Source organism: Culicoides brevitarsis, chromosome 1, assembly GCF_036172545.1.
Source record: "Culicoides brevitarsis isolate CSIRO-B50_1 chromosome 1, AGI_CSIRO_Cbre_v1, whole genome shotgun sequence".
NCBI classification, from domain to species: domain Eukaryota; kingdom Metazoa; phylum Arthropoda; class Insecta; order Diptera; family Ceratopogonidae; genus Culicoides; species Culicoides brevitarsis.
Genome location: NC_087085.1, coordinates 6,087,520 through 6,099,098, shown reverse-complemented (window position 1 = coordinate 6,099,098; position 11,579 = coordinate 6,087,520).

The window sequence follows — 11,579 nt, the reverse complement described above, 5'->3', positions numbered from 1 at the left end:
ACGTCTCAATTGCGAATTAGCATGTTTCCAAATTTTACACGTTTTGATACTCCTCAGAAATTTTTTTTTCAAAATTCGTTTTTTCATGAAATCCGTTGGAAAAATGTCCTTTTTGGTTACACGCGCAGTTCAATATGAGGAATTTCACGTGTAAAGTTCAATTTTAACGTGTAATGACGAAATTTGACCTTTAGCCATTTAAAATACAATAAAAAAGAGTTATACTTACATACTGGAATCTAATTAATGAATAGACAAAACAATGCCTACACACTATAATTAATGTGAAAAACAATTTTCAGGGATCATGAAAAGCGGCAATTCCCGAAAAATCGCATCCATATCGCTAATTGAATTAAAATTATATGTAAATAAACTATTATTTAATATATTTTAGAGATAATCAACATAAACTCGTGTAATTTACGGTTCGTGTTAAAATTGGGAGTAAGGCTGCTCCAAATTTTTTTTTTTTTAACTTTTTGTTCCAAAAACTTTTTTTTCAAAATTTTTTAAAATACTTTTTATACAAAATTCAACTAAAAAATTAAAAAATAATTTTTTCATATTTTTTTCATATTTTTTTTTAAATTAAAAATTAAGAAAAAAAAAATTAAAAAATAATTTTTAATAAAAATTTGTTTTTAAATTTAAAATTAAATTAAAAAATAAAATTAATTAATAAAAAATTAAATTAATAAAATTAAAAATTTCAAAAATAATTTTTTTATAATTTTTTTTAATTTTGAAAACATAAGTTTAATAATTTTCGAAAAATTATTTTTATAGAAGAAAATTCTTCTAAAAATAATTTTCAGTACGAAATTTCATAAAAATTAAAAATTCTTTAATTTGTTTTTTTTTTTAATTTCTTGAAAAATTGAAAAAAACGTTCAATTTTGATGAAATTTTCAACTTTTTTTTTATTTTGCCCCCATTAAATTTTCGACTTTTGAAATAAGCATGGGACAAAAAGTTCAAAAAAATTTTTGGAGCGGTCTAATGTACTTAATTTAATTAACTTTTCTATTGTCAAAGGTTACAAAATTAATTTTTCACGCTATCATAATGAAATTTTTCTTTGGTTTTTCATTAAAATGCCACATACGCTACTTTTCGGGGGAGTTCTTGTCACAAATTCAATTAAAACATCACGGAAACCAACCGAAATGCACACATTAAAAAATGTCAAACGATGCAATTCCAAGAATTTCATCAGGTATTTTATGGCATGTTTGCAATCCTTCGTCGTCCTTGTTGTGTTGCGGGTGTAAAATGGAAAGAGCGTCGAGCAAAAGGTGTATGTTTAATGAAAAATGATAAAGCAAGCGAGTTATCATAAAAGCCTTAATACGCACATAAAATTGAATGACATACCATACGATGCACAGTTCAGGTCAAAGGTGAAATTGCATCCACACGACAAAAAAAAATTTTCAACAAACAATTCGTGTCATGTATGCGAGCAAAAGAGAACAAAAAAATATTGAAAGTTGCCGTTAGCAGAAGATTTTAATGCATTCGACATTTTTTTTTGCCCAATAGAAATTTTTTTTTTGACCCAATGCCAATTTTTAATTTTATCCCAATGCAAATTTTTATCTAAAGGAAAATTTTAAATTATTTCTAAAAAAACATTTTAAATTTTCAACCCAATACAAATTTTTATTTTTTGACCCAATGCGAATTTCACATTTTATCCCAATGCACATTTTAAAATTTTCAACCCAATACAAATTTTTATTTTTTGACCCAATGCGAATTTCACATTTTATCCCAATGCACATTTAAAAATTTTTACCTAAAGAAAAATTCTAATTTTTTCTTTAATAACAATTTAAAATTTGGCTTAAAAAGTAAATTTTGTGTTCCTCTTTCGAATGTACATTTTAAAAAACTCCTTATGAACATTTTAAATTTTCAACCCAATGCACATTTTTTATTTTTCACCCAACTCACAATTCAAAATTTCTTCAGACAGACTTTTTACCTTTTTTTTCATCCAAACGTGAGGCAAAAAAATGGCAAAATGGTGATAAAACATTTTAAATAAAACAAATAAACGCAATTTTACACCGAGATATGAGCACCGAGCTCGTTTTTGCAGCAGCAGATGGTAGGTGAGGTTTTGAATCACGGTCGAGTATATTTTTATAATCAAAGTTCATTATTTTGTTTGTTTTAATTAAGACAACCGTCCATTCCGGGATTTACTGTGTGTGCGATAAAAAAATTCACTAAATGGGATTATGTGTGGGATGCGCTTTAATTTCAATTTTAAAAAAAGGAGGAAAAACACACGAATTAGCATATTTATACAGGTACGTTTTTAAATAATTTAAGGATTAAACGACTTTTTAATTGGGCCTTGACCAATTCCATATTTTTCGGAGATTTTGATAAATGTCGAGTTAAGTAACATTTGATTTGTAAATATCGAATGGAGACAAAAACAAAAAAAAAAAAGTTAATACATTATGATAATTTTTTATTTTGTTTGAAAGGTCAAGAGTTACAATATTACTTACCAATCAGACTTGATATGAAGATAAAGGAGTAAGAGAAAGAATTTTTTTTATTTATATACTGACTGAGGCATTTATTTTTACATATATAGTAATGTATATAATAGTGATCATAATCATAAATTAGTATTTTTTTCTTTCATCATCATCATGGTAATAATAATGATTTTTTTGTTATTAATAATTTTTTTTTGTCAATTTGTTCAGTAGTAATGAATTTTTTTTTGTAACACATTCACACTTTTATTTTCCTTTTTTATTAGTTTTTTTTTATATTTTTTTAATATATTTTTTTTTGTTTTGTTTTATTAAGACGTATGTTCATAATAATTCAGTTTAAATTCATATTTATTTATAAGAGTAAATTTGGAGTGTATAATATCATTTTTTATCAGTGCCGTATTTTTGTTGTGTTAATATTTTTTTTTATATATAATGTATATACTTATTAATTATAGTAGTAAGTATTTATAATAAATTGAAATTAATATACATTTTTTTTTATGAAAAATTAAATTTAAAACGAATGGAAAGTGTAATTTACATACTTAACTGTATAATTTTTATATCACAATTTAATCGTATCTATTATAAATATATTAAAATGATATAATTGAATATACTATCGTATTTTATTTAAACAACTAAAAATAAATAAAAAAAATTAAAAGTATTGAAAACATAATTATTGTATTAATTTTAATTGAATTACTGATGCATATTATTTTACATTGTACAAGAAAATACATTTTTTTATAATGTTGTTATTTTTATTATTATTAATATAATGCAATATAATAATAATATTAATGTTTTTTTTTAAATTTTGGTGGTATATTTTTCTTTCTTGTTTCTTTTTTTTAATAATTTTTATTAATAATAATATTTAAACTGATTTTTCACTCAATCTCGAATAAATTATAAAAAATAAATATTAATTTTAAATAAATTAATTTAAAAAATTCATTAATAATATATATTATTAAATAAAAATAAATATTAAAAATTAATTTAAACATCTTTAACTTGTTTTCATTCATTACTTTAACGTTAATTAATATAATATCATATAATAGTTAAACGATCCAGCCGGTTATTTACAACAACTCTTTTTTTCTTGTTATCATGTATATAAGTAACTATCTAAATTGTATAATACATTATATATGTTTATTTTACTATAGAGAAAAATATTCATTTATAAAAATATATATATATGTTTGTGTGTGGCAACATATATTTATATATATATATTCCATTAAAATGATAGTATAATGATGAAAACAAGTGTTAAGGATGTTCAAAAAATTATTTAATTAATACTGATAACAATTCCGGTTCTCATCAATTCATTTTTTTTTTATAATTATTATAAATTTATGTGTTATTATTCAAAAATGATTGACTGTTTGTGTGACACATGATATATAGCATGATTTTTTAAATTATTTTGCAATTGATTGAGTGTGTTAACCAGTTGCATTTTTTTAACATAATAATAAAAAACGATGCTGATGATTTTTTTTTTTTATCAACTATCAATAATAAAATTATACATGTATAATATTCAGTCATTTTTTTTTTGTCACTTAAATTTAACTGCTTTATATATATTTATATATATTATGTTCATTTCTCATAATAATAATGTTGTATGTGTATATGTATGTTATTACTACACATAAATATATTTTTATATTTATAGAGGAATATCATTTTTTTTTATGTTAACATATATTTTTTTCCACTTTTAATTTTCCATTCTGTTTTTTTTTTTGAATCATCATATTTTTTTCTTTTTTTTTAATATTTATAAAATGAGACACCTTTACATATACATTTATATTATCATTTTTTATTATTATTTTTATATATAAATCTATACCTTTTTAGTAATTTTCTTTTTTTTTTCTTTTAACAGACAACACATTTATCATCATTTCTTATAACAGTCCTGCAATTATCTTCTTTTTTTATAACTATACTTTTTTATTATATTCTGTGTGTGTTAAATAATAATTATAATTATTTTGAAGGTTTTTTTCTTTAATATGTACATTGTATGTAGTAGAAAGTGATTGTTTTCGTGATGTGTAAATTTTTTTCAGAACTCAAGAAAATCGCAACGGATCTTTGACGTAAAAAGAAAATATATCTTATGTAACAAAAAATTTCTTTTATTTGCGAGTGGGTTGAAAAATAAAAAAAAATGTTTTTGATAGCTTGAAATATTACAAATTCATTATATAACATTTTCAAGTTACATAAATATAAATAAATGTCATAAAGCTTATTTTATTTATTTTTTTTTTGAAGAATTTTTTACGTTTTTTTCAATTTTTATATTTACATGCCTTGCATAAATTTCAATTCAAAAAAGCTGTTTAATTTTTATGTTATTACTTTGTTTATACACATAGTTTATTATTATTAATCAAGTCAAAGTGTTTTTTTAGAGGAATTTTTCCTCTGCGAGACTTTTTGTATTTTATACATTTATTATAATTAATTAATTAACGGAATTTCTTAAAAATATATTTTTTTTTTACATTTGTACAAAATATTTTATCATCTAGAATTTATATATTTAATAATAATTATAATTAATAAGAATCATAATCATAAGTTATAAGGTGCTTTATGGTGTGCATATAAATGGTAAATATTGGTGCTTCAATAATGTGCTTATACTTTAATATTAATAAGTGTTTTTTTTTAATTTAATAATAAGGTGCATATTAATTAGAATATATGATTTCATGTGGTTTAATTTTTTTTTGCTACGTGCCTTACTTACAATAATAATTAATAATAATACGTCAATATATTTATATATAAGTAACAATAATTCGTCAAAATTGGTGCTTATATAATAAGGAAAATTGTGCATTCATATAAATATTTTTTTAACAATTTTTTTTTATTAATTTTAATATAAGGACATTCATGTTTCTACTTTTGATTTTTTTTTCATCTTATAAGTGCATTTATACATGTATATTTAGTGTGTATGAAGTTTGCCTGGATGTTAAACGAAATTGCAGGTATAAAAGCTCTTCTTGTCTCGTCGTGAAAGAAATTAAATTAGAGAAGGTGTTTTAATTGGGTGTTTCGCACCACACGAGTTGAGTAAGTAAATATTTTTAGTGTGTCGGATGATGATGAGGGACGGTTTATATTGCTTTAGGAAACATTCATGATAATTATAAGGATACGAACGGAGGTTTTGCGACGTATTTCTTTGAAATCAGTTTGTTGATTTATTTAATATAGTAATTAATAATAATTGACAAATGTCTCTTTGATGTTTGAACGTAAGCGTAAGCAAGTTACAGAGAGAACGTGTTTTTTATATTTTTAACTTTAAACTGTTTTTATACAAAAAAAAAATAATAAAATTTACATTGAAAAACATTTTTTTTTAAATTATTTTTTAATAAAAATTTTAAAAATTTCCTTATTGTACAAAAAAAAATTAAATTTACATTGAAAAATTATTTAAAAAAAATATTTTAATATTTTACAAAAAAAAAATTAAATTGAAAAATATTTTTTATTTATTTATTTTTTAATAAAAATTTTAATAATTTTCTTTTTTTACAAAAAAATTAAAATTTATATTGAAAAAATTTTTTTAAAATAATTTTTCAATAAAAATTTTAAAAATTTCCTTTTTTTACAAAAAAAATAAAATAAAAAAAAAAAATTTCATTGAAAAATATTTTTTTAAAGTTATTTTTCAATATAAATTTTAAAAATTTCCTTTTTTTACAATAAAAAAAAATTAAATTTACATTGAGAAATAGTTTTTTTTTAAATTTCTTTATACTTCTAAAGTTAAAAGTATCAAAATACACGTTTGATCCTCTTTTTAAGGAAAAAAATCAATGGAACGGTTTGTGTTGGTGCTATAAAATTTTTAATATTTTTTAAGAGAAAGGTACTTGTGACTGAAAACCACTTGGTTTTATTATTAATTACTTCAAGCGAAAAAGAAAGTTGTTTGGTATATTTTTTTATGAAGTTGTTTGTGATATAATTTCAAGAAGTTTTGTCGACAACAATTGTGTTCGTTCATGCTAACATCTTTTGTTTAACTGAACTTTGGCATTTTTGAAATCCTATACATTTTTCAGGAATTCAGATACTTTAAAACATTGTTTATGAGAGAAAAAAAAATATTAAAAAAAAATATATATTTTTAAAAAAAATATTTAAAAAAATATATATATTTTTAAAAAAAATATTTAAAAAAAAATATAAATTTTATATTATTAAAATATTATTATTATTTAATATTAAAAGAATATTTAAAAAAAATAATATATTATATTAATAAAATTAATTAATTAATAAATAAATTTAAAAAAATATTAAAAAAAGATGAAAATAAAACATTTTAAAAAACGAACTAAAAAGTATAAAATAAGGCCTTATATGGGAGGTCTCAGATAGAGAACTTCAATTGAAAATCTGATCAGTAGGGGACCATTGGCGAAAAATTTCATTAAGTTTTGACCCAAATTTGAGCTCTCTACCCTTGAAAATAACAAAATTGATGGGGACAGCGAAAAATTAAGGTAGTGAGTTTATAAAAAAAACATTATAAAGATCAAAGTTCATTTAATTGTTTTTTAATGTTAATCATTATTATTATTTTAGAAAAGTTTAATATAAATTAACGCATCACATCATTTTGTTCCTCGGAGTCATTTACATAAATATTTATTTATCAAGTTACGGGCAAAAGTTTAAAATTTTAAAATTCAAGTACTTGAAAATTCATTAAATAGAAATTCTTATGAAACTTTTTATGTGTGTATATTTTATATCAGATCAAAGATTAATGAAGACATCCAAAAATAAATTCTCGTCTATTTCCAGATTGAGTAAAAATAATTTACTCCGTCAATTTATTCGGGGTATTTTCGGATTTATCGACAGAGTGTCATTAATAAAATGTGGCTTCATGAGGAACGAGTAGTTTGCACACGTGTGAGCGACGTGAAAATTGTTTTTGTGTCACACAGCTAACGGCGCGCACCGAAAATTATACTAAACAATGCCAAACAAATAAATAAACTAACAATGTGGGCAGATTCCTATTCAAATAGAGAGACTTGATGTGCTCAAAAACATCGTTAGCACACAAATGATAATGATGCGAATCATTAAGGTGCAGGGACTGCGGGCGATAAATTTTACTTGATTATTGAAGAGACAAAAAAAAAAGATAATTTAGAACACTTGAATGAATAATGTGAGTAAATTCGATCGAATTTCCTTTTTTTTATATCACAAACACGTCATGGATGGTCTTTTGAGGTTTTTGACCTCCAGGCTAAAAAAAAATGGAAATTTTAATGCATTTTTATGTTTTATACGAGGCAAAGTGGTGCAAAAAACAGCAACAAATTTTTATTATAATAATTTTCATAATGGGACACTACTACACATTAACAATGATTATTAAAACAACAACAACATGTGTAAAATATCAATGTTAAATATGTATTTGTAGCATTTTATATGTTATATAATATATGTTATGTCGTGCATTTAATTTATAAAACGGGGCTTGCTTGCAAAAATATTATTTGCTTTTTGACATTTATAAGTGCATTTGAATTGTGCTTTTAATGTGCAAAATTTTGGTGCATGTCAAGGGTGCTTATATTCTAACTTCTATTATATAATAATAATAATTAATTAATAATTTATAACAAAATATATGTTTTATACATCATATATCATATACATTATTTTGATTTTTTTTAATTATAATTTTTTTTATTTAAAAAAATATTTAAGTTGAAAAAAAAATAATTGCAGACATTTATTTAGTTTTTTTTTAGTTTAAAATCATTCATTAGAATGTTATACATTTAAATATTTATAACATATTGCATTATTCGTGCATTGCTTTTTGAATCGTATGCATTGTTAAAAAGTTCATTAAATGATCTTTCTCGTTTATATTTCATCATTGATTGTTTCTTTTTTTTTATTTTTTCTTTGTTTTCGGGATCATTAAGTTAAATTTTCGATGAAAAATACACAATAAAAAACACAGACAAGTAAAAAAAGGTTCAGGAAGGTTCGAATAATGTACATATTAAAAAGCAACTTGATATTTTTATTTTTTTTTTGTTAATTAATAGAAATTAACCAGGCGTCTCCATTTTCTGTCATTTTTAATGAAAAAGATTTTTTTCCTTTTTTTCATTTAATTACTTTCATAAATTTTTAATTTTTTTTTTAAATTTTTACTTTTTAATCGATTTTTTGAAATTTAAATCAATATGAGTAAAAATAAATCTGTGACCAGTTTCTCATAGTCATTGCCTTGTTATTTATTTGATATACGCGAAGTACGTTTATAATTGGTTCATGAATAAAATAAAGCAGAAAAAAAATAACAAACGGAAACGATTGTATCGTGCTGACACCGTTCTTGTTATTTTTTAATGTGTGCGTCACTCTATAATAAATACAGCGACGACAACACAACCCCATTTTTTATTATAACCAACATTAGTTTATTTTTTGGGCAACTTTTTTTTTTATTATAGTAATAAAAATTTTTTTTAAAAAAATATTTTTCTTTTAAATGTCAAAAGTTGAAATTTTGCGAATTTTTTAAAATAATTTTGGAAATAAAAGTTAATGAGCGAATATAAATAATAATTACCGTTTCCGTCAAAAGTCGCTAAAAATCATGCCTGTCACCGTTTATCCATCAAATCACAATAAAAAATGAATATTTATTTTTTTGCGGCGTTGAAAGCTCTAAATTTTCACATCAACTCTAATTTTCGTATATCCGGCACACACAAAATTCACCCAAAAAAGTATATCCAATCAACAAGTTGTATCGCATGCCCTTTCATTAAAATATCAACTATAGTGTTATTATTGTATTGTATACAGTTGTTTTAAATGTGTATTTTTAGAAATAAATTCGAGTTGCGAGAATTAAAGTGTAGTAATAAATATCATAAGGATACAACACAAAGGTAGCAAGAATAGTGTCATTGTCGTACTTTCTTTCTTTCATTTCATGACCCAATGTCGTTTATTATTAGTTTTGTTCATTTTTTTTTTTTTGGCGTAAGACTTACTTTCGTGCCCCTTTTTCTCGCACTTGAACACAAAGAAATACCTGAGCTGGCATCAAAATTGTTACAAATAAAGTTAAATGCAATTATTTTTTTCTAACTTGACTGACGTCAAAACAAACATACCACAAAATAGGAACTTTTAACCCGGCGGTGTCACGACATTTAAATGTGGTTTTTATCAATTTCTTCATTCTCTCGGTTTTCGTCCTTTTTGTGTTTCAACATCATCATCATCGTCGCTGTCGTTAATGCAAATGATCTTGTCTGGCGTACGTGACAAAAGGCAGGGAATTGTAACAAAAAAAAAATTATTGTTTTATGGATCTATCTCCAATAATATCTATTTCCGTATTTCATTCTTCTACTTTTTTTGTAGTATTTATGATTAACTAAAGAAAGCACGCAATGGGCGAAAAACGGGTTAGAGTCATCCTTTAAAGGATCGGGTTGACCCTTACCAAATATGATTTTTAGGCCATTTTTCACCAAAAATTTAGTTTTCCGGCTATATCTTGGAAAATATTCAAATTTCAGGAGTCAAATTGATACCTTAAAAGAATTTTTTGATAATTAAAGGGATCAATTTGTTCCGTTAAGGGTTCAATCTGATCTCCTTTTCGAGTTTGTCATCCGCAGACCTAAAAATTGAATCCTTTAAGAGATCATTCTGAGCTCTTAACAGATCAAAATAAACCCAGAAGAGGTCAATTTGATCCTCTTAAGGGTTCATGTTGACCTCTACTTAAAGGATCAGGATGATCTTGAAGGGATCAATTTATTGGGTTTGCGGATGACAAACTCGAAAAGGGATCAGGTTGATCTCTTAAGGGTTCAAATTGAATCCTTAATGGAACAAATTGATCCCATAAGGTATCAATTTGTCTCCTAAGGGGTCAAATGTAACCCCAATGACTATGAAAACTCAATCAATTAATTAAACAATCGCTTTATTTATTAGATATCACAAAAGTGATATCTCTGCCTCGTAACATTTAAGGGATCAATCTGACCCGTTTTTGTCCATAGAGCAAGTAACGAGCATTTTTATGTCAAGTACCTAATCGTTAAATTATACCATGGTACTTGATGACATTTTACGGCATCATCGTGAAAAGAGCAAACAATTTACGACAAGACGAGGGCAAAAGTAATGTATGTGCCTTAATTAAAATCAAATCAACGTGAGATTATAAAGATTTAATTAAAAGCTACTTTTGTTACGTTACGAAGGAAAAAATCATGAGAAAAATCACGATAATTGAAAGCGATTATCAATTTTTTCTCTCTTCATCCATTCTTCAGGTAAATATTTAATTGAATTGAGAAGTTTTCTTTCAACTTTAATAACTCAATGATTTTTCGTTTTCACTTTTAACGTCATTTTTAGCTCAAAAACTTCAATTAATTGAGCAGGGGGAAAAGCCTTTACATACAGAATTCCATTTAAAAATTGAAAACGTAACCCGAACAGTTGTCATCCTTGCAAGGTCCAAAACTCATCCAAGTATCTGCCAAGCGGAGAGTGACCAACAACAAGAAGACAAAAGTCATAAATTTTCTCAGTCTCTCCTTCGATATTGTAATTTCTTGTGCCTTGAGGCAGAGTTGAATTGCTCTTTGTCTCAGGTATTCTATTTTTATGTCTCTCTATCTTTTCTCATGTACCAAAAGGTACTTGAAACAAAAACAAGGGACATAATGAATAATTTAGACATTTATATCCGGTCCTAAACCATCTTCGAAAATTATAAGCGCGTGTTACTTGTGAAGATCATCCTTCGTGAAACTTGACGAATGATATCAACGTGGGATTCGTCTCAACAGGTAAGTATTAATTTTCGTCTTAACAATGAAACTTCAATTTCCAATTAATTCAAACCAAGCAAATATTCTTAAAGATTTCACTTTAAACAAATAATTTCGTTGAAAATTG